General features: G+C 43.4%; 1 protein-coding gene and 1 non-coding gene across 2 annotated transcripts in view; one reads left to right on the top strand and one right to left on the bottom strand.

The window, feature by feature from the left end:
• LOC124613554 (protein nervous wreck) overlaps positions 1 to 27,650 on the bottom strand; it is a 754,174-nt gene that overhangs the window by 333,448 nt on the left and 393,076 nt on the right. The window lies entirely within an intron of this gene.
• Trnat-ugu lies at positions 9,794 to 9,867 on the top strand. The gene has a single exon. It is a non-coding gene; the product is annotated as a tRNA-Thr (tRNA).

Raw genomic sequence — 27,650 nt, 5'->3', positions numbered from 1 at the left:
CCTATTTTTCGCAGAATTTCGCACCAATTTAAATTGTCGAACGCTTTTTTTACGTCGACAGATCCTATGAACCTGTCTCAATTTTTTTTTTCAGTCTGTCTTCCATTATCTGTCTCTCTCGTGGCTTTATCTTTCCTAGAGCCAAACCGAGCGAGGTGGCGCAGTGGTTAACACACAGGACTCGCATTCGGGAGGACGACGGTTCAATCCCGCGTCCGGCCATCCTGATTTAGGTTTTCCGTGATTTCCCTAAAAGCGCTCTAGGCAAATGCCGGGGTGGTTCCTTTGAAAGGGCACGGCCGACTTCCTTCCCTGATCCGATGAGACCGATGACCTCGCTGTTTGGTCTCTTCCCCCAAACAACCCAACCCCGTAGAGCCAAACTGATCGTCACCTAACACAACCTCAATTTTCTGTTCCATTCTTCAGCATAATATTCTCGTCAAAATCTTAGCTGACTCTGTTTTCTTCGGAATTGTGTGGATAACGTTTTTCCGAAAGTCTGGTAGTGTATCTCCAGCCTCATACATTCTACACATCAACGTGAATAGTCGTATTGATGTGACCTGCAACGATTTTAGAAATTACGATGGAACGTTGTCAATACCTTCTGCCTTGTCAGATTTAAAGTCTTACAGAGCTCTTCTAAATTCTGATTCTAATACTGGTTTCCTTATCACTTAGCTATCGACTCTTCTTTCTTGTTCTGTCACGTCACTAGACAAGTTCTCCGTCATCGAGACGTTCAGTGTACTCTTTGCTTCCGTCCGTTCGCTCCTCTGCAATCAACAATGGAATTCCCATTGCTTGCTTAATGCTACCACTCTTGCTTTTAACCGCGCCGAAGGGAGTTCTGACTTTTCTACATGCAGTCAGTCCTTCCGATACTCATTTCTATTCCCATTTCTTCACATTTTTCTTGCAGGTCATTTCGCCTTTGCTCCCCTGCATTTGCTGTCTATTTCATTGCCAAGTGACCAATATTTCTGTATTCCTGAGTTTCTCTAAACATTTTTGTACTTCCTTCTTTCATCGATCAACTTAAGTATTTCTTCTCTTTCCCGTGGTTTCTCCGCACCATACAATTTTTATTTTGTATCCTTCTTGTTGAACGATATAGGTACGACATACAAAGTTTCATTATTTTCTATCCCTCCTGGTGTTGCAATTTTAATGCCAGCCATATATCAACAGAACTGGATGACAGTTTCTACCAGGCAGACTGCTGGAGACCAATCCTGGGAATGAGCACTAAAAGAAGGGAGGGTGAGTTAATAAGACGTTAACGTGAAACGCATATCATAATGACTATGTTGGTTGTCCGTTAATAAGTGAAGCAAACGCTTCGCCCATGTGCGCCGCTAAACGTCTCTTTTAGTTTACTCATTCGATTCTTGTCCAAAACTGAGTGATTAATTTCGTTCACCGTGTACATTATCGAAGAGTAAGCCACAAACTATGTCCCGTAGCTCCAGGTTTGAAACATTAACCGTCAAACACAGTGCATCAAGGGTATTAACGTCACGATAGTCCATCATTTCACAGTTACTGCTGTAATGTTTACGCGGAGAGTGCAAACAAAACCACCTGCAAGGAGCCGTACGGCACCTCATAAATTTCCCACATATCGCTGTCCGCAAGGCGCTTTATCATGACCCTCCCTTACGCGAACAGAGCGTAAACAGCCTGACACAAAGCGACGCGGAGGACCCGCATATGCTAGGAGCGACATCGCAGCTAACATGCCATGTCGCGTGTAGCACAAGAGGCTTTGTTGCATTTAATGGGCAAAGGAGCTCTAGAGTGGAGGAGGCGTAACATGAAGATGTTCAACGGCCAGTGAATGATATCTTGCGGTTTACACGTAATACTGTATCAGTCATCCTGTGTTCTCTCAGAACGCCTGACACATAAGTAAGGCCGAAAAGCAAAAACTAAATTGATAAAAAATGTTGTTGAATATTTTCTATGTTCGAAGTTCTGAGAAAAACTAGGGGTACGTTATAAGGAGAGACGGATGGTAGATACACTACTGGCCATTAAAATTGCTACACGAAGAAGAAATGCAGATGATAAACGGGTATTCATGGGACAAATATATTATACAAGAACTGACATGTGATTACATTTTCACAAAATTTGGGTGCATAGATCCTCAGAAATTGCAACCCAGAACAACCAACTCTAGCCGTAATAACGGCCTTGATACGCCTGGGCATTGTGTCAAATAGAGCTTGGATCGCGTGTACAAGTACAGCTGCCCATGCACCTTCAACACGATACCACAGTTCATCAAGAGTAGTGATTGGCGTAATGTGATGAGCCAGTTGCTCGGCCACTATTGACCAGACGTTTTCAATTGGTGAGAGATCTGGAGAATGTGCTGGCCAGGGCAGCTGTCGAACATTTTCTGTATCCAGAAAGGCCCGTGCAGGACCTGCAACATGCGGTCGTGCATTATCTTGCTGAAATATAGGGTTTCGCGGGGATCGAATGAAGGGTAGAGCCACGGGTCGTAACACATCTGAAATGTAACGTCCACTGTTCAAAGCGCCGTCAATGCGAACAAGGGGTGACCGAGACGTGTAACCAATGGCACCCCATACCATCACGCCGGGTGATACGCCAGTATGGGGATGACGAATACACGCTTCCAATGTGCGTTCACCGCGATGTCGCCAAACACGGATACGACCATCATGATGCTGTAAACAGAACTTGGATTCATCCGAAAAAATGACGTTTTGCCATTCGTGCACCCAGGTCCGTCGTTGAGTAGACCATCGCAGGCGCTCCTGTCTGTGATGCAGCGTCAAGGGTAACCGAAGCCATGGTCTCCGAGCTGATAGTCCATGCTGCTGCAAACGTCGTCGAACTGTTCGTGCAGATGGTTGTTGTCTTGCAAACGTCCCCATCTGTTGACTCACGGATCGAGACGTGGCTGCACGATCCGTTACAGCCATGCGGATAAGATGCCTGTCATCTCGACTGCTAGTGATACGAGGCCGTTGGGATCCAGCACGGCGTTCAGTATTAATCTCCTAAACCCACCGATTCCATATTCTGGTAACAGTCATTGGATCTCGACCAACGCGAGCAGCAATGTCGCGATACGATAAACCGCAATCGCGATAGGCTACAATCCGACCTTTACCAAAGTCGGAAACGTGATGGTACGCATTTGTCCTCCTTACACGAGGCATCACAACAACGTGTCACCAGGCAAGGCCGGTCAACTGCTGTTTGTGTATGAGAAATTGGTTGGAAACTTTCCTCATGTCAGCACGTTGTAGGTGTCGCCACCGTCGCCAACCTTGTGTAAATGCTCTGAAAAGCTAATCATTTGCACATCACAGCATCTTCTTCCTGTCGGCTAAATTTCGCGTCTGTAGCACGTCATCTTAGTGGTGCAGTAATTTTAATGGCCAGTAGTGTAATATGTACAAGAGCCAAGAGGGAACCATAATAGTGGACGAGCAAGGACGAAACGCTCGGATTAAAAAGGGTTTAAGACACGGATATAGTCTTTCACTCTACTATTCGATCTGTACATTGAAGAAGCAATGACGGAAATAAAAGAAAGGGTCAGGAGTGCAATTAGAATTCAAAGTGAATGGACATCAAAGATAAGATTAGCTGACGACATTGCTACCTTCAGTGAAGGTGGAGAAGAATTACAGACTGTATTGAAAGGAATGAACAGTCTAATGGGACTGAGAGTCAATCGAAGAAAGGCAGCAAAAAAACGAATGACAGACAGAGCAAGGAGATCAAAAGCAGACTAGCACTGGCAAAAAGGGAAATCCTGGTCAAGAGAAGTCTACTAACATTAAATACCAGCCTTAATTTGAGGAAGAATTTCTTATAATGTACGTTGTATGGTAGTGAATCATGGACTGTGGAAAAACCGGAACAAAAGAGCATCGAAGCATTTGAGATGTGGTGCTACAGACAAATGTTGAAAATTAGGTGAACTGGTAAGGAATGAGGAGGTTCTATGCAGGAGAGGAAAGGAATATGTGGAAAACACTGACAAGGAGAAGGGACGGACATCAGGGAATGACTTCCGTGGCTCTAGATGGAGCTGTAGATAGAGGAAGACAGAGATTGGAATGCATCCAGCAAATGCTACTGTGAGATTAAGACGTCGGCACATGAGAGGAATTCGTGGCGGGCCGCATCAAACCAGTCAGTAGACTGATGATTCAAAAAACAAAATCTGTATTACAGTTGCCTAATCTGATCAACACGGTCCAAATGCACCCACAACCGAGATCGCCAAAGCACTCCTGATCGATGGCGTTAGAATGGGACGTAGCCGGTTTGAATTCTGCTGGTCGAAGAAATTTTTACCGTCATTACTAGGCCAGCAAGGGGAGATGAGGTGGTGCTTCAAATGGCTCTGAACACTATGGGACTTAACTTCTATCAGTCCCCTAGAACTTAGAACTACTTAAACCTAACTAACCTAAGGACATCACACACATCCATGCCCGAGGCAGGATTCGAACCTGCGACCGTAGCGGTCGCGCGGTTCCAGACTGTAGCGCCTAGAACCGCTCGGAGAGTTGGTGGCGTTAAGTTTCTGATTACCGGACTTTGTACTAAATTAGATTTCAAATCTCTCCGTAGAGCGCCATGAAGTGAGTGCATGACACGCGATACTGATGAGGCTCATTCATAAGTCGGATGGGGACGTTAAACTCGGCGGCCCCCGAAGTGCTACTCTAGAGGGCCAGAATATACGCTGACGCTGGGGCTATCCTCTCCCTTCTCTCATCATCATACAACAGAAACGTGACACCTCACTGTACACACAGCATAACGATGAATACTTACCCTGTAGTAATAATATTGTCCTAATAGTTTCCTGATGCCGCTATAGTTTTACCTAGCAGTCATCTGGAGTGCTAACTGATATTGGCGAGTCAACTATTAGCGTATGAAACGTTGAAGTAATAATAGCAATTAAATTATAAAAGGGATAGATTGCTACTCACCACATGGAGAAGGCGTTTAGTACCTGACAGGCGCAATGAAAAGACTATTAAATACACTGCTGGCCACCGTAAATGCAACACCCTGAAGGAAGCATCCGAATCAAGTGAAATTTACACCATGGGTTTGCAGCGATGAGATATGCAACTGATTAGAATTTCAGCGCAGACGCACATCACGTGCGCCTGTGGCGCCACCTCATAGCGCCATTTAAGGCTTGGCGATTTCGACGAGTGTACGTTCGGCACGTGTGTTTACCTTGTGGTTGTTTCACAAGACGATCAGTTATGCCTCGTAGACAACAGCGAACATCGTTTGATCAAGTATCCGAGTTCGACAGAGGAAGGATAGTGCCTTACCGAGATTGTGGATTATCATACAGAGAAATCACTAGTCGTGTTGGACGAAACCAAACAACTGTAATGCGGATATATTACCGTTGGATGCAGGAGGGTACGAAGGACCGACGTGGTCGATCGCATTCACCTCGGTGCACCACTGCACGTGCTGATAGGCAAATTGTGCGCATGGCAGTGACGGATCGCTCAGTGACATCCCAAACCATAGCACAGCACATTGCGTCTGTAACGCATCATCCAGTGTCTGCGCGTACCATTCGACGCCGTTTACAGCAGAGTGGTCTGTCCGCAAGACGTCCATTGCTTCGTCTACCATTGACGCAGAACCACAGACGTCTCCATCGCCAATGGTGTGATGACAGACGGATGTGGACAGCAGAATGGAATGACGTTGTCTTTACTGACGAGGCACGCTTCTGTCTGCAGCACCACGATGGTCGGATTCGAGTGTGGAGACACCGTGGAGAGAGGATGCTGGACAGCTGCATTATGCACCGCCACACTGGTCTTGCACCGGGTATTATGGTATGGGGCGGTATTGGATATTACTCTCGCACGCCTCTAGTACGCATTGCCGGTACTTTAAATAGCCGGCGCTACATATCCGAGGTGCTGGAGCCAGTTGTCCTTCCTTACCTTCAGGGCTCGGCCACAGCCATATTTCAACAGGATAATGCGCGACCACACGTGGCACGCATTGTCCAAAGGTTCTTCGTCAATAACCAGATTGAATTGCTTCCCTGGCCGGCTCGCTCTCCGGATCTTTCGCCGATAGAAAACATGTGGTCCATGGTTGCTCAACGAGTAACGCAGATTACATCCCCAGCTGCCACACCAGATGATCTTTGGCAACGTGTGGAAGCTGCTTGGGCTGCTGTACCCCAGGAACACATCCAACGTCTCTTTGTCTCAATGCCGAGACGTGTGGCAGCGGTGATCTCCAACAATGGCGGCTACTCTGGCTACTGATTCTGGCAGGAACCACATGTCACAGACGTCTGTAAACGTAATCATTTGATACTTGGTCAACATGTTATCTACAAAATAAATTTTGTTGTGCTACCTCTTGTCTTTCTTGGTGTTGCATTTACGGTGGCCAGCAGTGTATATAAGCTTTCGGCCAAAGAGCCTTCTTCGGAAAGAGCCTTCTTAGGAAATAGAAAGCATATGTAACACAAGCACAGTACACACACACGTAGCCACTTTCTCCAGCCGCTGTGGTCAGGAAGCTGCCAGGGATAGCGGTCATATGTGTGAGAATTGTGCTTTTGTGAATATGTGGTTCCTATTTCAGAAGAAGGCCTTTGCCGTAAAGCTTAAATACTAAGTAGGCATTTCATTGTCCTGTCTAAAACACAAATCCTTCTCTATGTTGCGAGCTGTAGTGTATCCTTTTCCTACTGTTATCGTTATTCCATCCTGGACTTTCCATTTTCGATTTAATAATAACAATTAACATTTATACAGTTTCCTTCCTAACTAACTCTCACTGTCTCTGTTCAACTGCCCTGTGATTACTCAGGTAAGGCTGCTTTTTCAGTGCCTGTTCAGAAGCCTGTTGTCGATAAAATTCAACTGTTCCACTGCAAACTTCACGCAACATGTATCAGATCTTCAATCCGCACCTTTTTAATACTTAAACTGTTTGTATACAATCACGCATATCTCCAGCCTTCTATAACTATATCACACAAATCTGTTATGAAACATCAACTAATGGCGTTATGAATTTCACAGTCGATATAATAGGGTTTACAAAAGTGTTACTTGCGAAAGAGTTGTACGTTTTCACTATTTCGGAATAAACGCGTCAATTTGCTACAGTCCCTGTGAATTCACCTCAAAAAATCTCTCTTTTTAACACATTTTTTTTCATATAAACTTAACAGCAATTGCCGTGATAGAACTAATAAAGTTTGCGATTCCTACACTGCGGTTCGTTATTGTTTCTTCATGACCTGCCATTTCTTTATCTTAGCTTCCTACGTTTCTAACATCACCCGCTACGGGTGGATACTGCGAGATCTCTGGTGTTCCGCTCCAAGGTCCATTCTTAACGATTTTTTTAAATTTATATGTCTACATAGAGAAGTGAAATGAATGAACTTTAATATCATACCACCTTAAACACTTTAATATCATACCACCTTAAACACTTCAGTATTTGACAAACAGTTGAAAGCACAGTTCGCGCTTCCCCTTAAGGTGATCCACTGAAAATCTATCAACACCTAACAGCAGAGATTAATAAAATCGAGGAATAGCACAATATTTTATTAGATGGTCGGCGATTAAAAGGGGTATGAAACAGCTGGCGCCACAGGAATATAAGGGACAATATACAAGGTGCATCAAAAAAGAATAATCCAATCTGGAACGTCTATATTTCTGAAACTAATAAACATAAAAAATTATTTTTTGTTTTTGATGAACAGGAAACTCATAAAGTTCTTTTTCATACTATTTCATAGGTGTTTAATATGCCCCCCTCCCCCCCCCCCCCTTGAGATGCACGGCATATGTCAATGCAGTATTCAAACTGTTCTCACATTGTAGCAAGCATTTCCAGAGTTACAGCTTCCACAGCTGCTGTTATGCGACGTCTCAGTTCATTCATTGTTATTGGTATCGGAAGCACATAAACAGTCTTTTATAGACCCCCCGTAAGAAGTGATCACATGCAGTGAGGTCCGGTGAACTTGGAGGCCAGTAATGTAGGGCTGAATCATTTCGTCCAGAAACCCATGATTTAAAAATTTTCGCACTTCCAGATGCCAGCGTGGCGGCGCCCCATCCTGTTGGTAAATGAAGTCCTTCGAATCAGTCTCCAACTGTGGAAAAAGAAAGTTCTCAGGCATATCGAGATATGTACTTCCTGTAACAGTGTTCTCGGCGAAGAAAAATGGAAACTGCACAAAAGACATTAAATTTTGGAGAGTCCCTCTTATTTTCTACAATTTCATGTGATTTTTCTGTATCCCATATTCTAACATTATTACGGTTCACCTTTCCATTTAAATGGAATGTTACCTCGTCACTAAACACTAAGCGTGGAAGAAAACTGTCATCCTCCATCTTCCCAAGAACGAAGTTACGGAACTCCACACGTTGCTCTTTGTCACCTTCACGAAGAGCTTCCAGTAGCTAAATTTTGTACGGTTTCGTGTGTAAACGTAGACACAACACACACCAGACGGACATCGGAGGCATGTTGAGCTGTCGAGCTGCAAGATGAACGGATTTCTGCGTACTCCTTGTGAAACTATGGCGGATGCGTTCTACGTCTGTGTGAGACACTTGGGAACGGCCCGGCGATTTGCCTTTACACAAACAACCTGTTTCTCGGAACTGTTCTCGCCATCGTCTAACGCTCTGTGCTGTAAGAGGATCCACACCATACTTAGTACGAAAGTCACACAGAACAGTTATCACTGACCTGCACTGCGCAAAACGTAGACAACAAAACGCTTTCTGTCGTCCCGACACCATTTTTGCTAGAACAGGAGTGGGCTCACACTGTCGCTACGTAGCGGGAACCCTGTACAACCGAGGGTTTGCTCTTTCCGAGAGTACGTTGCTTACATATCTCAAATAACATAATAGTTTGATTTTTTAAAAATCGGATGCTTCTTTTTGATACACCCTGTATGTTAAATGAAGAACAATTGCTAAGATAGGTTGGTAGTAAATGAGTCCCACATTTTTTGACTGATGATCAAAACAAGGGAATCTCTCACCAGTATTATAACTGACTTTCTGGCCGATCTGTTGCTGCGGACGATACTTGGATCCACTGCTTCACTCAACAAACGGAACAGCCCTCAAAACAGTGGGTGGAGTCAGATGGTACTGTACCAAATCTACCTCTGCATGACTGCTCAGCTGTTAACATTAAGTACAGAGGGGTCACCGAGCTGTATTCACGCTGTTTCTGTACCGTTCCACTCTCAAATAGCGCGCGGGAAGAACGAACATCTATATCTTTCGGTGCGAGATCTGACTTATCTTATTTTATTATAATGATCATTTTGCACTAAGTAGGTGAGATTCATCAAAATATTTTCGCTTTCGGAGAAGAAAGTTGGTATTCAAATTTTGTGAAAAAAACTCGCCACAAAGAGAAACGCCTTTGTTTTAATTATCACCATCCCAATTCGCTTACCTTATTCATAGCACTCCGTCCCCTTCTTGGCGATAAAACAAAACGAACTGCCCTTCTTGGAAGCTGGTATCTGTACAGATGTCATTGGTGATCTTGAAGCTCTCGAAGAACGAGGTTATAATTAAATCTAGCCCTTTCGCTACTTACAGGCGTTGATAAATATCAACGGGGACAGTTGAAAATGTCTGCCCCGACCGGGACTCGAACGAGGGACACAAAGTTGGAAATTGTGGGTCTCACGGGGAGCGTGCCTGCAGTCGCACTATCGTCTGTGTCCTCGGTGGCTCAGTCGGATAAAGTGTCTACCCTGTAAGCAGGAGGTCCCGGGTTCGAGTCCCGGTCGGGGCACACGTTTTCAAATTCCCCGTTGATGTTTGTCAACGCCTGTAAGCAGTGAAAGGTCTAGATTTAATTATAACTTCGCCCTTCTTTGAACTTTCTCGGTGCCTTCTGTCAGTTCTATCTGGTAAGGATCCCATACCAAGCAGCGAGTGAGGTGGCGCAGTGGTTAGCACACTGGACTCACATTCGGGAGGACGACGGTTCAATCCTACACGATGGCCTCGCTGTTTAGTCCCTCCCACAAACCAACCAACCATCGAAGAGTACCGACAAACGTAACGTAGGCGGTGTAGACCGGTTGCAACTTCTAAGCGTTCTGTGAATGAAACGCAGTCTTCGGTTCGTCTTCCCTACGACATTTCCTATGTTGGGGTTCCAATTGAAGGCGTTCGTAATCGTAATCTGAAGGTATTTAGCAGAATTGACAGCCTCTAGATTTGTGTTATTTATCGTGTAACCGAAATTTAACGGATTCCTTTTAGTACTCGAGTGGGTGACCTCACATTTTTATTGTTTGAAGTGAGTTGCTACTTTTCGCACCATACAGGTATCGTGTCTAAATAATTTTGTAATTGATTTGATTTTATGATCACTTTACTAGATTGCAAATGACAGCGTTATATGCAAACAATCTAAGAAGGCTGCTCAGATTGTCTCCTAAATCGTTCATACATATTAGGAACGGGAGAAGGCACATAACATTTTGTGGGGAACGACAGATAGCATTTCTCTTTTACTCGATGACTTTCCGTCAATTACTATGAACTGTGACCTTACTGGCAGGGAATCGCGCATCCTGTCGCACAACTGAGGCGATACTCTATAGACACGAAATTTGATCATAATTCTCTTGTAAAGAACTGTGTCAAAATCCTTCAGGAAATCTGGAAATATGGAATCTTGTGTCTCACAAGAACGATATTTTTTGAATCTGTAATGGCTATTGACAGGTGGCTACACTGAGTCACAGCGCCAGAGATTGCGCCAAAGAGTATTATTCAGCCGCCTCCACTGGCAGTAGTGATTCGGAGGTTGCCGTGGGCAGTGCTTGTTGACACGATGTTGATAGCAGTACTAGTTGTGAGCATGTCGTGTGCAGTTGTTCTGATGGGCTAGACAGCCGATGCTGTTCGATTGGGGATGTTGTAATGATCAGAGTGTATTTTTCGTCAATATATACGAGTGATAAAAAAATTTTTGTATTAAAAATTTCCTAAATAACAATGCTTCTTGGTCACAGGTTCAGTCAACCAAGCATCTGGCTTGTGCTCATGTATTAGACTGTAATTCTGATTTCTATGTGCAATCATAGTATTTCTGGTTTTTTTAATTACTTCACTGTAAATGGCGTTTAAAGCATCTTGTCGTATTGAGGAAGAACCGTGCCAGATGTGCACGTTGAATCACACTTCCACACACAGAACAGTTACACTTGTCCTTTGTTATTTCGTAGCTTTTATAGTTGTTGGGGACTTAATTAATTGTGTTAACGGAAATTTCCTTTCATTCTTTGTTGTTATTCTATGCGGTCAGATCGTGGAGTAATACTAATCAGGGCCAACCGGTTACGAGACTTCGTAGCCCGACATACAGCTACTAAATATATTTGCATTATATTTAATTAAGCCCCCATGCACGTGGCGACCCTAATTAAAAAATTGAAAATTTGAAATACAAAACTTTTTTTATTACCTCATATATATTGACGAAAAATACATTCTGATCATTACAACATCCCCAATCGAACAGCATCGGCTGTCTAGCCCATCAGAACAACTGCACACGACATGCTCACAACTAGTACTGCTCTCAACATCGTCTCAACAAGCACTGCCCACGGCAACCTCCGAATCACTACTGCCAGTGGAGGCGGCTGAATAATACTCTTTGGCGCAATCTCTGGCGCTGTGACTCAGTGTAGCCATCTTTCAAAATTTGGCAAGAAGCAAAGTTTCACAGTACAACCCAAAGCGAAAAAAATCCGAAAACTGTAAATTCTAAATTATATCACACGAAAAAGTTTTTTGGGTTTTCTCATCCGAAGCTCTGTCTGTTCGCTCTTCTGTCAAGACCACTTGTCTAAGGAAGGGGTAGACGTATCAGTTTGAAATTTATGTCTCATAATGAGATCTATAGTCCCTTTGAGGCATAGTAAACGTTAGCTTCTAAGGCAACGCAGTCGAAAGATCCGGCCATTCAGGTCATGTATTTTGAAACTCGCAAACTCACTCATCAAAATTTACAGGCTAATTCCCTTTGGCCTAGAACCATGAAATTTGGTAAGAAGCAAAGTTTCACAGTACAAGTAAACGAAAAATCTGAAAATTGTTTCTCTGAAATTATGTCACACAAAAAAAATACTTCTTTTGTCATTTGTTATCCGACGCAAAACTTGAAATTAAGACAATCAGTAGTTCTCCAATAAAATTGAGTGGGTGACTTTACTGCTCATTATCCGTGTTTCAGAATTTATTTGTCATCAAATATCGAGAATAGCTAATGATGGATACATTCCGAAGCAAGAGAATCATTCCTTGCTTGTTTGGCGTTTACCATTGCGACACAGACAACCTGAATGGAGAACTACTGGTTATTATACTAATGGTCGCGTGCCTCCTGTATGACTTTATATCGCATTTATATTATTTCAAATATTCTCAAAAATCTTGGAATCCCTGTGACCGACATATTCCTAGTATGTGTCGATAACGTCCAAGAACGGTCAAGAGTCTCCATTCACGGAATGGATGAACTGCCTATATGCATAATTAAATTTATATGGAACCCTCAGTTTGCGAATCCTTTTCGCATTTGTTAATTTTTTAATTTTTTTTTCCAGTTGAGCGTGTACAACCATAACATCGTCCAACGCTTAACCTGCGGACATGCGGAAGTGTGTCGGAACATCCGCGGATACAGACGTTAATGAGAGATGCGTTGAACTGCTAAGACGACACGGTGGGGAGTTATTTGCACGGAGTTTACCCGGCCGCGCTACGCCTTTGAAAAAGGAGAGCGAGCTTATCTGAGGCCCGCTGGCCGGCACGCCTGTGCAGACAGCCGTTTAATTACGGAGATTACCGCCAGGGCGCTCCAGGCGCCACGCCCGCTGCGTCGCTCCCCGCCCCACCCTGTGCTGAGTGCTCTGCTTCTCTCCGCCGTCAATGGAGAGGCGCGATGGACGACGCTGCGGGTGAGGTGATAAAATCCGTACGCTCAGACACGTCCGAGCTGGGCAGTAATAGAGTACTCCGTAAAAAGAGTCGTACAAAAACCAGATATACGTTTGGGAGAAAAAAACAGTTGTACTGTTAAATGTAACATAGCAAATTATTTCTAGGTTAACACAGTACGGGTGGCTTGGTTTTGCGTATTTTTAGGACAGATAAATACCTCCACCTGACCTATAAATTATGTACTGATTTCGGACAGAGGTTGACACACCTTCATTAAATACAGAGAGTGATATTCGTCATTTCAGATAAGAGAAAGAAAATATCTATATGTTGTTCTTGTTGTTGACGTCTTCACTCATACGACTGGTTTCATGGAGCACTCCAATACACTGTCTCCAGTGCTTGTCTCTTAATATCTACATCTCTCTCTCTCTCTCTCTTTCTTCTACGAGTTTTGTACAGCGTGCGGCGTCCCTCTCACCCAATTTTACATCTATCATGCCAGTCCTCTTCTTGCATGGCCCTCTCCTGCATCGCATGCTTCACTCCATCGATCAAATGTAGTCTGGATCTGCCTCTTTTCCTGTGTCGTGGAAGTCCCCAATGTCATATTTTAGAGGGCCGTCTTTCCTCTGGCATTCGTCTAAGATGTCCATACCAAGTCAGCAGTTTTTTTTTTTTTCAGTTGTGTCTATCTTTTGTAACTCCCATTGTTCTCGGGGCACTTCATTTCTTATTTTGTCTCTTATTCTTACTTCACAACTTCGTTTCCTAAATTCCAGTTCCATTGGCTTTAATTTCTTCTCTTTGTCCTTGGAGACTTCCCACCATACACAACAATGATCGCTGCTTTAATTTCGTATACATCCTTTTCAAACTTTTTGACGTCTTTTTATTCCAAATTGTGGAGAATGACAGCTTAAATACCACCTTTCTCTTCCCTGATCTGTGCTTATTTCTTCGTTGCTTCCACCTTTATCCGAAATGATCGTCCCTAAAGATGTATAGAAACGGCTGCTCTTTATTATCATCATCCGCAACCCTTCCTATGCCTCCAGCGACCAAGTACTCAATCTTTGCAAAGTTAATTTTCATGCACCACTACTCATATTCTTCTTTACGCCTCCTTAAAATGTGAGACACGTCCTCTTCTTCCTCGGTGAAGATGACCTGACCGTCGGTGAAATTTAGGGAGAACAGTATGTTGTCACCTACCCTAATTCCTGTGATTTTGCGCTTCTTTTTCAAGTTTTTCAGTACTGCGTAAAAAAAAAATATTTCAGAGAAGGTAGGCTCTAAATAGCATTCTTGTGTCAGTCGTTTCCCAACCTTAAGTTCCTGTGATAGTAGCTTCTGAACCATAGCACGACATGTATTATCTGAATACAGCTTTCTAACGGCTTGTACATAACATTTCCGAATGTTTTGGTTTTTCGTGTCTTCGCACATCCTAGAAAGTGGTTCATTGTCATAGGTCTTATGCAAGTCTATAAAAAACATGTGTGTCTCTAAGTTACGTGCCAATCTCTTGTCAGTCACCTCTCTAACACTGCAGCTATTACCGATACAAGATCTTCCCACTCGAAGCCACTCTGTCCTTCTACTTCTTCAACGTCTTTCTCAATTCTAATTTTAAATATCTTACCATATGGTCTCGATATAGAACTGAGAACTGTGATACCTCAATAATTAGGGTAGTCATCCTTGCTTCCCTTTTCAAATATTTTTGTGATGAACTCCGAACCCTTCATTAAACACGACAGGGGTTTCCTCCCCGCTAAGACAGCGGTTAGATAGCTTTCGCGAAGTTCATGTAACATGTTTGGCCTAGCCTGCAACAACTCCATAATACAGCAGCAAGTCCTGGTACTTGGTCATTTAAGAATTGCTTAACTGTATCGAGTACTTTCACTGTTGTTATCTCCTGGATTTCTGTGTTATATTCTTTGCAATTTACATCCTCCAAATCTGCTTATGGTACTCAAGCCTTGTCTCCCCTTACAACTTTTAGTCCCAACACTTCCCACCATTAGTGAACTGACGATATACTGATACTTTAACATGTGTCGTATCATCCGAATCCTTCTTTTAGTGAAGTTATTGCATAAATTTTTCTCCCCAGTTTGGTTCAGTACCTATTCATTTTACATCTCATCTACCCCTCTGTTCTCTAGCACCACATATCTTCTGTACACTTACATTTATATTCGATATTAACAAATTATTTATTTCTTTATTTTCCAATTTCATTCCATTAACACCACCCGATCCGACCACTTTCCACTACTCTTCTTTATTATAAATGATGTTCGTCTTATGACCACTCTTCAAGACACTGTTCATTACGTATTACACTGCCTAACAAATAATGTAAGGCAACCAGTACAGGAGGCGGAAACAGGGGATGATGTTGTTGTTGTTGTTGTTGTTGTTGTTGTGGTCTTCACTCCTGAGACTGGTTTGATGCAGCTCTCCATGCTACTCTATCCTGTACAAGCTGCTTCATCTCCCAGTACCTACTGCAACCTACATCCTTCTGAATCTGTTTAGTGTATTCATCTCTTGGTCTCCCTCTACGATTTTTACCCTCCACACTGCCCTCCAATACTAAATTGGTGATCCCTTGATGCCTCAAACATGTCTTACCAGCTGATGCCTTCTTCTAGTCAAGTTGTGCCACAAACTCCTCTTCTCCCCAATTCTGTTCTATACCTCCTCATTAGTTATGTCATCTACTCACGTAATCTTCAGCATTCTTCTGTAGCACCATATTTCGAAAGCTTCTATTCTCTTCTTGTCTAAACTATTTATCATCCATGTTTCACTTCCATACATGGCTACACACCATACAAATACTTTCAGAAACGATTTCCTGACGCTTAAATCTATACTCGATGTTAACAAATTTCTCTTCTTCAGAAATGCTTTCCTTGCCATTGCCAGTCTACATTTTACATCCTCTCTACTTCGACCATCATCAGTTATTTTGCTCTCCAAATAGCAAAACTCCTTTACAACTTTAAGCATCACCCGACTTAATTCGACTACATTCCATTATCATCGTTTTTCTTTTGTTGATGTTCATCTTATAACCTCCTTTCAAGACACTATCTATTCCGTTCAACTACTCTTCGAAGTCCTTTGCTGTCTCTGACAGAATTACAATGTCATCGGCGAACCTCAAAGTTTTTATTTCTTCTCCATGGATTCTAATACCTACTCCGAATTTTTCTTTTGTTTCCTTTACTGCTTGCTCAATATACAAATTGAATAACATCGGAGAAAGGCTACAACCCTGTCTCACTCCCTTCCCAACCACTGCTTCCCTTTCATGTCCCTCGAGGTTTCTGTACAAAAGCCTTTCGCTTCCTCTGTTTTACCCCTGACAACTTCAGAATTTGAAAGAGAGAATTCCAGTCAACATTGTCGAAAGCTTTCTCTAAGTTTACAAATGCTAGAAACGTAGGTTTGCCTTTTCTTAATCTAGCTTCTAAGATAAGTCGTAGGGTCAGTATTGCCTCAAGTGTTCCAATATTTGTACGTAATCCAAACTGATCTTCCCCGAGGTCGGCTTCTGCCAGTTTTTCCATTCGTCTGTAAGGAATTCGCTTTAGGGTTTGATAGTGTAAGTGATATAATTTCAGTCATCATAAAATAGAGTCAAATTTACAAAGAAGTTGGCAGCATGACCCCACTTATCAATATGACTTTGCATTACATCTGGCTGGGAATACAGCTCTCCTTCTTTTGGGAATGGTGTCGCAAAACCATTGTAAGTTGGTTCTCCAAACTATCTCGATAGGTTTCCGTGAAGAGATCGTCTGCTTCCATTCAAAATTCCAATCTTAGCTCTTGTAACATGTCCTTAACACTGTCGTTCTGATCGGACCGACCGTTCACAAATATAGTGGCACCCCTCTGAACTGTTTAGATGTCTTCCTTTAATCCCAAATATTTACGGTCCTAAAGAAGCTGTCACACATGCGTTCCGTTCAGGGTCTTCGTCTCCGTTTGCACCTTCCCAGAAATCTCGCAATTAATCGTAGTTGACCATTCGCCTTCCTTACAGTTGATCTTATGTGCTCGTTCCGATTCTTGTCATTTCGTAAGTCAGGCATGACTATTTGACATGACTGAGTCAAGCTGCATATCATTAATATGGTATTCGGACACTACAGGGAAGTGTCTCCTACCCGACCGCAGTAAGTTACATTTATCCACATTCAATATGAGCTGCCAAACAGAAATTGGCAAACGTGTTCTCTACATACACAAAAGCCCGAAACCTAAGGTCCTCTTTCGTTAACTCATCTTCCAAGATAAGTCGCACAGTCAGTATTGCTTCGTGTGTTCCTACATTTCTCCAAAATTCAAACCAACCTCTCAACGGTCGATTTCTCCAAGGTTTTCCACTATTCTGTAAATAATTCAAAATGGGTCAAATGGCTCTGATCACTATGGGACTTAACATTTGAGGTCATCAGTCCCCTATAACTTAGAACTACTTAAACCTAACTAACCTAAGGACATCACACACATCCATGCCAGAGGCAGGATTCGAACCTGCAACCATAGCGGTCGCGCGGTTCCAAACTGAAGCACCTAGAACCGCTCAGCCGCAACGGCCGGCTGTAAATAATTCGTTTTAATATTTTACAGCATGACTTATTAAACTGATAGTTTAGTAACATTTACACTCAACAGAGCCTCTCTACTTTTGAACCGCAATTATTACATTCTTCTTAAAGTCTGTGGATGTTCCGCTGTGCCTCGTCTTTTCTCATATTTTTTGCACACCAGGTGGATTAACTTTCGTGATTTAAACAATGAAAACTGTATCAGTTATTTATTTTTTTATGTTTAGTGCAACACGTCTCGCAAATTTATTCTCATTTTCAAGTGCATTTGTTTACATGAACAAGTTTGGTAATTTTTGCGTATGTGTAATCAAACGTACAAATGCACTTGAAAATGAGAATAAATTCTCGAAACGCGTCCTGCTAACATTCAAAAGCTCTGTAGCTCGTGCAGTTTTTACTATCTATTCATGAATGACACAGTTGCAGGCTTTCCTGAAACATCTAATACGATGAACGAAATTAAGTTATGGAAAGACTTCGCCGTGGCTGGGTCTTCCAAGGAACTTGGCAATTCTGAGGGAATGTTTGAATTCAGTATGTTGTTGGCCCACCCTTAGCCTTGATGACAGCTTCCACTCTCGCAGGCATACGTTCAATCAAATGCTGGAAGGTTTCTTGGGGAATGGCACCCCATTCTTCACGGAGTGCTGCACTGAGGAGAGGTATCGATGTCGGTCGGCGAGGCATGGCACGAAGTCGGCGTTCCAAAAAACCCCAAAGGTATTCTATAGGTTTCAGGCCAGGACACGGTGCATACCAGTCCATTACGTCTACGTAGACCAAATTCCTGCTTTCGTTTTCATTATTGGAGCTACTCCTGCATTACCTCTATTTGATTTTATATTTATAATCCTGTACTTCTTTGACAGAAGTTCTAATCTTCTTACCAACGCACTCCATTATTTCCCGCTATATGTAATTTGATCCTATCGATTGGCGTTTTCACATTCTCTATCCGACCTTTCCGACTAACGGACGTAACAAACGCACCGATCCATAAAATGCCAGATTTGTATTTCCTTGGCCGGCCGGAGTGGCCGAGCGGTTAAAGGCGCTACAGTCTGGAACCGCACGACCGCTACGGTCGCAGGTTCGAATCCTGCCTTGGGCATGGATGTGTGTGATGCCCTTAGGTTAGTTAGGTTTAAGTAGTTCTAAGTTCTAGGGGACTTATGACCACAGCAGTTGAGTCCCATAGTGCTCAGAGCCATTTGAACCATTTTTTTTTTTTTGTATTTCCTTGAGAGTAGCCGTTATTAAATATTTTACTTACATTTTGTAAAATACGAGGCCAATTTCGCAACAATTTTTAAACCAGTACGGTAGTAACTAATATGTGGAAACGATACCTTCTACAGGACGAGTAATCAAACTTACTTTATTAGTATCTTCTGTTTATTCATGTGGCTGATGATCTCGTGCAAGTTTCGGTGATTAACACCATTTCGCTGGCTTGTATGACAAGTTACCTTAAATCAAATTTGACATAAAACCTTATGACAAAAGTCAGACACCGATATTTGCGCCCACACACTTTGAAATGTATGCAGTTCTATACTTCTTGATAACGAATGTGAAAAGAGATACATGATCTACAATATGGAAATTAATCATTCTTGTCTCCTGCTAGCATGTTACACCAACGTTTCTTATTTTTTCTTTTTTCTTTTTTTTTTATATCAGCATAACGTATGCCTATTCTGTTAAGCAGATGTGAGATAAATTAATTAAAGACTTAACCAAAAGGAATCTGTATAATATTATCACAATGACTCATTTTTAATTGTTATTTATTCTGTATATAATTTTTGTAGCCTGGTTTATTCACGTGAATGACTGCGTGGAGTCATCTGAAAGCCGGTAAGAAATGGTTGTTTAGTCAATACCGGCACTACGGTGCCCAACAGTGTCATTGATAGCAGCCACACAATGTTTAATTGGACAAATGAGTCAAAACTAACATAATCTGAAATTGTAAGCTAAAGATTTTATAAGACATTTCCGTAGATAAGGTTATAGTTGCCTAGCAGAACATTATGTGGTTCAAATGGTTCAAATGGCTCTGAGCACTATGGGACTCAACTGCTGTGGTCATAAGTCCCCTAGAACTTAGAACTACTTAAACCTAACTAACCTAAGGACAGCACACAACACCCAGCCATCACGAGGCAGAGAAAATCCCTGATCCCGCCGGGAATCGAACCCGGGAACCCGGGCGTGGGAAGCGAGAACGCTACCGCACGACCACGAGATGCGGGCAACATTATGTGGAGCCGGTAGCATTACGCGTCTAGAAATCTGAGTAAAATGTCAACCGTTATTAACTCTGGAAAACTTTTAGGTCCACGTCCATGGCTTGTGTTAACATTGAGTGAACTGTCTGAATGTAAAAACAAAGTAACACTTATCTACTTGGCCTTTGCATGCCTCAATATAACTACGACTATATTGGACCGTTATACAGGTTTTACACGGCTTTAATCAAAGCAGAAGTACCTCTACACACGAGTATAATTAAGGTATGTATTATGGAATAAGTTATCCATTTAAACGCTAGAAAGGAAAGAGTATCCAGTTCCAAGTCAATTGCGTGAAGATCAAGGCGATCACTGGCGGATGAAATACCTGGCTGCCGAAACCTCTGTAGTTTCAGTCAAGTACACAAGTTATTAACTAAGTTACTGCAGTTTCACGCAACCTTTTTAAGTTCTAATTTTGAAACTCATTTGTAGACTACGTTAACAATATAACCTTAATACTAAATATTCTTCGTCATTGCACTGTCTCAATGAAATGAACGCTTACACGTGGGCGTTATTTGGAAAAAAGCCCATGGTCGTGCTGCAGTGTATGACGCCCCTAGAGTTTGCGCATGTTCCAAGACTCTCTGTCGTACACTGTAGCCTCTAAACAGAAATAGCGTGTTGGAGAGAGACTTATAGCAGCTATAGGAGTGTCATAACACGAGATTCATCGTCGTATGTGCATGTCGTAATCCAACAACGGCGAAAACGTTTCTCACGAAGACGGCCTGGTTGAAGAGGTTAATCAAAACCTAAACTAAGCCATCGCTCCGTAGGACTTGACACATCTACACAGATTCTAGACAATCGTCTCTTCAACTATGTGGTACTAAAGTGATGTCTTTGTCCGTCTTCTAACTTAAGGTGCGTTTGCATGGCCACATTTCACTGCACTATGTGGCCACAGTAGCGTTGCCGTCAAAACTGATACAATACACGACAGTATTGTTCAGTAAGTCAGTAATATAGCTGATGCAGCAGGCTGTTGGAGTTAGTGGCTGCAGTATGGCCGATGTTTTGGCGGTGTTCTCCACAAGAAGTGGAAAATGCACTGAAGGAAAAAGCAATCGCAGCAGTAGAAATATAATTAATGTAGAGTAATGAAGTGTCGGGAGTACATTAAGCTGGGTAAAATATTTAAGTGATTAACACTGTAAGATCACGGGGTAATGTAAGCGCGAGATAAGCCATTGCAGATGTGAAATGCTGGTACATTAATGACCGCTGTAAGCGCCAGTAAGTTAAATACAAGCATACAACCATTTAAGCATTTTGTTGTACAGGTATCGGATATCAATTTAAGGGATGGAGTTTCACGTGTGTTACACTTGGACCAACAATACAGGGACGGTTAATGCTGTTTGAGGATGTCGCCGGAGTTGTCGTCCGATGATGCCCCACACGTGTTCGATTAGAGACAAATCTGGCGATCAAGCTGGTCAAGGCAACGTCTCGACACTCTGTGGAAGGTAATGGGTCACAACAGCGGTATATGGCCAAGTATTGTCCTGTTGGAAATCGCCCCCTGGAATGCTTTTCGTGAATGGCAGCACAACAGATCGAATCATTAGATTGACGTAGAAATCTGCTCTCAGGGTGAGTGGAATAACCACGAGAGTGCTCCTGCTGACATACGAAATCGTACTCAAGACCATAACTCCAGGGGTGGGCCCAGTGAGTCTAGCACGCAGATGGATTGGTTGCAGACCCTCAACGGAAATACTTATAACCGATATACGCCCATCACTGGGACCGAGGTAGACCCAGAGTTCATCCGAAAACATCACAGACCTCTGTGCTGCCCTCCAATGATCTCTTGGCTGACACCACCTCCAAGATCTTAAGAAACTGAGTCTGACTCCGAAATTAATTTATTGTGAACTGTGACTTTCTGTTTTTCTATGTTCTTATTGGAAATAATCTCAAAATTGTGAAATTTAAAAAAATACGTGCGTGCGTTCGTGATTTTTGCGCAGCAAATTCTGCCTGCATTTCTTAAATATTTTTGGGGAACATTGGGTACATTGCGACGAATGTGATTTGGCGCCCCCATAGACGAAACGTAGTCCAACCACATTTAAGGCGGTCCATTGAAGTGTTTATGCTGTGTAATATGTAGCCAAATCTTTTCATGCAGTAGTACGTGGGGGCTCCGAGCTAATATAGAACTCGTGAACAGTTTAGAACTTTGAATTTTGGCGAGTTGATGAGACAGATTGTATTTTATTTCTTCATCCACACCATATGCACATTCCCATACAACCTGTACGGTATCACCTGTCAGGCATCATTTCCTGCAATTCGTCCCCATTTATCAAAATAACCCTCTATGTTTCAGATCACAGATGACGCCTTCCAAAAAACTAGATGCGAAACGTGTACGGCGTGATAAAATTGGTTCTCTTCAGTTGCACATAGATGTGCTCAACGTGACAATTATCAACATAATCGATGAATTTCGGATGTTGCTACATGGTGTAACACTGTCCTTGAGTGTATTCGAAGACTAGTTTGATCAGTTTAGGGGATTGGTAACCGAAGAAACAAAGCGTAGATCCGATGCAGGAAGCATAGAAAGCTTGAAACTGAGAATAGTCAATCAAGAAGGAGAAGAGAAAGTGAGAGCTGCTCGGTGCACCTACACTTGTGGATGTAGGCTACCGAGCGCTACAGGCCACCCCCTGGCAAATGTCGGGGTTCACGGCCGCGGAATGCCACCTCCGTGACCTTCGCGCAGGTGACGCCTCTGATGGGGCGAGAGGGGGCAGCGTGGGGTGATTGTGGTAATGAGGAAGCAGAGCAGGGTGGGGGGTCTAGCAGTAGAGCATTGCTCCGCTCCGCTCTTATTGCGTGAGTGCCTGCGGTAACGGAAGCTGTAAAGCAGGGAACCAGTTGCCACGAAGCCGCAGGCGCTTTGGGCTGCGAGCAACACAGAGCAGCCAGATCTCGTGCTCAGATGCGACTTACCAACCTACTGCTAGCATTTGACATATTGCCAGTGAGCAGCACTTATCTGCAGAAGTACTTAACACAGCCCGACGACGTGCACAGTCTCAGCTTCTACAGGTAACATTCAGATTTATTTGTAGCTGCTAAGAGAATTTATGAACAAAAATACATATTTGATTTTAGTAGTTTTGACTGGTTTAGTGCATTCTCCATTTCTTCTTTTTGTTACTGTCACCATAATTCTGACTGGTTTGATGTAGCTTGCTGCGAATTACTCTTTTGTAATGTGTGAATTCCTAAGGGGCCAAACTGCTGAGGTCATCGGTCACTAGACTTACACACTACTTTAAACTAACTTAAACTAACTTGTGCTAAGAATAACATACACACACACACACACACACACCTGCCTGAAAGAGCACTCGAACCTCCGGCGGGACGGGCAGTGCAAACATTGAATGGGGCATTAAACCGCGCAGCCACACCCCGCGGCTTACTCTCCCGTGTCATGATTTTCATCTCAGAATAGAACTTACATTCGCCATTCACAAATATTCATTGGATACATTTCAGTCTTTGTTTTACCCTCTACAGCTCCCGCTTAGTGCCTTAATTTGCAGCACTCCTCTACAGCACCACACGCCAAAGGCTTAGATTTTCTTTTCTCCAGTTTGTGTATCACCAAATGCAAGGAGACCTGCAGAGGAGCGATGCTTGGTTCAGGGACTGGCCATTAACCCTCAACATAAACAATCGAGACGTATTGCACACGACTGGGGAGAAATACTCGTAACTGCATGATTATACGATATCGGAACAATCATTGGAAGCAGTCACATGCATAAAATACGAGGGTTAGAACTTTAGTGGGGGCAACTATTTATTTACAGCTCGTACAAAATAGATACGTGTTTCAAACCTTCAGAGTAGTGACCAGCAGTGTGTATAACCTGTTGCCAGCAATGTGGAAGTCGAAGGATACTCTTAGCTGTGCCAGTTGTATCGACAGTTTGAGCGGCGCAGTCTATTGCCCGACAAATTTGTAGCAGTTCTGAAGCGAATGCCGTGAAGTTTTTCCTTCAGTATAGAAATCGAGTTGAACTCACGAGGGCTTAAGTCAGGGGAGTGCAGCGGGCCCCATCAGTCAAACAAATCAGTAACAACTTGCACTGTACATGCTTGTGCATTGTCCTGCAAAATGATGGCCAGGTCCTGCAGAAAGTGTCATCACTTCCGTCTCTGAGCTGGCTGTAGGTTGTGTTCCAACAATGAGCAGCACAAAGACAGAAGTGATGACACATTCTGCAGGACTTGACCAACATTTTACAGGACAATTCTCAAGCTGTTACTGATTTTTTGACTGATGGGGCTGCTAAGTGCTATACCACCTACTGCACTCCCCTGGCTTAAGCCCTCGTAAGTTCAACTCGATTTCTAAACTGAAGGAAACACTTCACGGCATTCGCTTCAGAACTGCTACAAATTCGTTGGGCAATAGACTGCGACGCTCGAACTGTCAACTCAGCTGGCACTGCTAAGAGTATCCTACGACTTCCACATCGCTGGCAACTGATTATTCACAATGCTGGTGATTACTTTGAAAGTCAGTAAAACTTTGAAACACGTTTCTATTTTGTACGAGCTATAAATAAATAGTTGCCACTATTAAAGTTCCAACCCTCATATATAGGAATATGTGTTTGGAGCGATTTAAAATGGAACCCACACATACAACTAATCATAGGTCAGGGAGAGGGCGGACCGTGATTCACTGAAACAGTCCACAGGTAAGGTAATTACCCACAAAGAGATAGCTTATGAAACCCTCGTCTTATCAGTACTTGATCATGATGATGATGATGATGTTGTTTGGTTTGTGGGGCTCTCAACAGCGTGTTATCAGCACCGGCACAAAGTCCCAATCTTTACTCAGTCCAATCTCGCCACTTTCATGAAAGATGATGATGATGAAATGATGAGGACAACACAAGGAGAAAATCCCCAACCTGGCATTGAATCGATCCCAGGACCCCGTGATCCAGAGGCAACCAATACTTGTATATTGCTCGTCTGCCTGAGATCCATACCAGACACTACCAACTCTGTCTGGTATGGATCTCAGACAAACGAGCAATATTCAAGTATTTGCCAGATGGTGACCTGTAGCGCTCGGTAGCCTACATACAAAAGCTTCGGCGCACCAAGCAGCTTCCACTTTCTCTTCTCCTTCTTGATTGACTGTTCTCAGTTTCAAGCTTTCTATGCTTCCTGCATCGGATTTACGTTTTGTTTCTTCAGTATTCAAGTAATGGAGGAAATAGAGCAGAGCTTCACGTTTCATTCATAGCCTCGTGTAGCAAGCGCGAAAGCGCCACAGGTTCTTTGCCAATGGCAGACGCTACAAGAGGAGCAGTCTGCATCACGGTGTGGTTTACTGCTAAAATTCAGGGAGTGTACGGTCCTAGATTGCTTTCTCCAATGTACATCTCGCAAAAAGACCACGACTGTAAAATTAAAGAGATTCGAGCTCACACAGAGGCTTATCAGCAATCGTTCTTCCCGTCATCCTTTCGTAATTGGAACAAGAAAAGGGGGAACTGACGCTGGTACACAAAGAACGATCCGTTACACACCGTAAGATGTACATGTAGATGTACAACAGTTAAAATTCTGTTTAACGGTATCTCCAACTTCAGTTTTTTGGAAATTTGTGATAAGTTCCTATGGGACCAAACTGCTGAGGTCGTCAGACCCCAGGCTTACACACTACTTAATCTAACTTACGCTAAGGACAACACACACACACCCATACCTGAGGCAGGACTCGAACCTCCGACGGGAGAAGCTGCGCGAACCGTGCAAGGCGCCCTACACCAAGCGGCTACACCGCGCGGCCAACTTCAGTTGACAAGGTGCACTGCCAGTGGAAGATCTCAGGAGGGCGTTAATTTTTGTGATGATACGTCGGTGTGAAAACACCAAGCAATGGTTTTTAGGTTTTCAGTGTGTCTTTAACTGCTATCAGGGTAACTAATATGGAAATCATTGTTTGTCGAATGCGCACTATAATCTACTTAACTTAGTAACTATTGTCTGTGACGTGTTGTTATAGGGTTTCCTCAGTGGTTGTTGATTAGCTAGTTAAGGCTCGATCAGTCTAGTAGTACGCGCTTTGCCAGGAGAATCACAAAAAGAAACTCCACAGAGTTCAGTGTGTGGCCTTTCTTTATTTTTGGGACATCCCAAACGAACTGCTACTCGTGAATCCAAACACTGGTGGTGTCACTAGATTAGGTGATGATACCATGGTGATTGTATTACATAATTCTAGAAAAAATTTGGAAAGCAGAACCTCTAACACAGAACCTCTGACACTTTCCATCAAGTTCCGAGACAGATTTTATTTCTGGCGTATAAGCGATGTCAGCACTGTACTGCGGAGGGAATTTGAACCAGCCGTAAACAACAGATGTGAATTAGACCAGTCATCTGTGAGCAAGTAGACGTGCGACTGTAATGTGTCAACGTTATTGTCTCACTAATTGCGACGGAACTTTTTGATCTGCTAAATCAAGTGTTCGAGATATTCTCGAGATTGGTGTGAAGATGAGAAAAGAATGTAATAAATTTGTTCCACATACCTAGACTCTCGAACAAAAACAACTGCGCTTGGACGCCACTCATGACTTGGTGGAAATGCAAAACGAGGACAGTTCTTCCCTTCACATAATCATCACGGATGACGAAACTTGACATTACACTGAAGAGCCAAAGAAACTGGTGCACCTGCCTAATATCGTGCAGGGCCCCCTCGAGCATGCAGAAGTGCTGCAACACGACGTGGCATGGACTCGACTAATGTCTGAAGTATTACTGGATGGAATTGACACCATTAATCCTGCAGGGCTGCCCATAAATCCGTAAGAGTACAAGTGGGTGGAGATCTCTTCTGAACAGCACATTATGGGGCATCCCAGATATGCTCAATAACGGTCTGGGGAGTCTGGTGGCCAGCGGAAGTGTTCAAACTCAGAAGAATGTTCCTGGATCCACTCTGTAGAAATTATGGACTTTAGGGGTGTCGCGCTGTCCTGCTCGAATTGCCCAACTCCGTCGGAAACCACGATGGGCGTGAGTGGATGCAAGTGATCAGACAGGATCTTACGTACCTAGACGTATCAGACGTATCTAGACGTATCAGGGGTCCCATATCAATCCAACTGCACACGCTCAACACCATTACCGAGCCTCCACCAATTTGAACAGTCCCCTGCTGACATGCAGGGTCCATGGATTCATGATGTTGCCTCCATAGCCGTCCACGTCCCTTCCCTCGATACAATCTGAAACGCGACTCGTCCGACCAGGCACCATGTTTCCAGAGATTTACGCCTCGCCTAGGCCCGTCAACACCGGCATTGCACTGTTGATGAACAGTGCAATGCCGGTGTTGACGGGCCTAGGCGAGGCGTAAATCTCTGTATCGTGAAGTCATCAAGAGTACACGAGAGGGCCTTTGGTTCCGAAAGTCCATATCGATGATGTTTCGTTGAATGGTTCGCACACTTGTTGATGGTCGAGCATTGAAATCTGCAGCAGTCTGCGGAAGGGTTGCACTTCTGTCACGCTGAACGAGTCTATTCAGTCGTCGTTGGTCCCGTTCTTGCAGGATCTTCTTCCGGCCGCAGCGATGTCGGAGATTTGATGTTTTACCAAGTTCC

Source organism: Schistocerca americana, chromosome 4, assembly GCF_021461395.2.
Source record: "Schistocerca americana isolate TAMUIC-IGC-003095 chromosome 4, iqSchAmer2.1, whole genome shotgun sequence".
Taxonomy (NCBI): Eukaryota; Metazoa; Arthropoda; class Insecta; order Orthoptera; family Acrididae; genus Schistocerca; species Schistocerca americana.
This window is presented reverse-complemented; position numbering and strand designations above follow the sequence as displayed.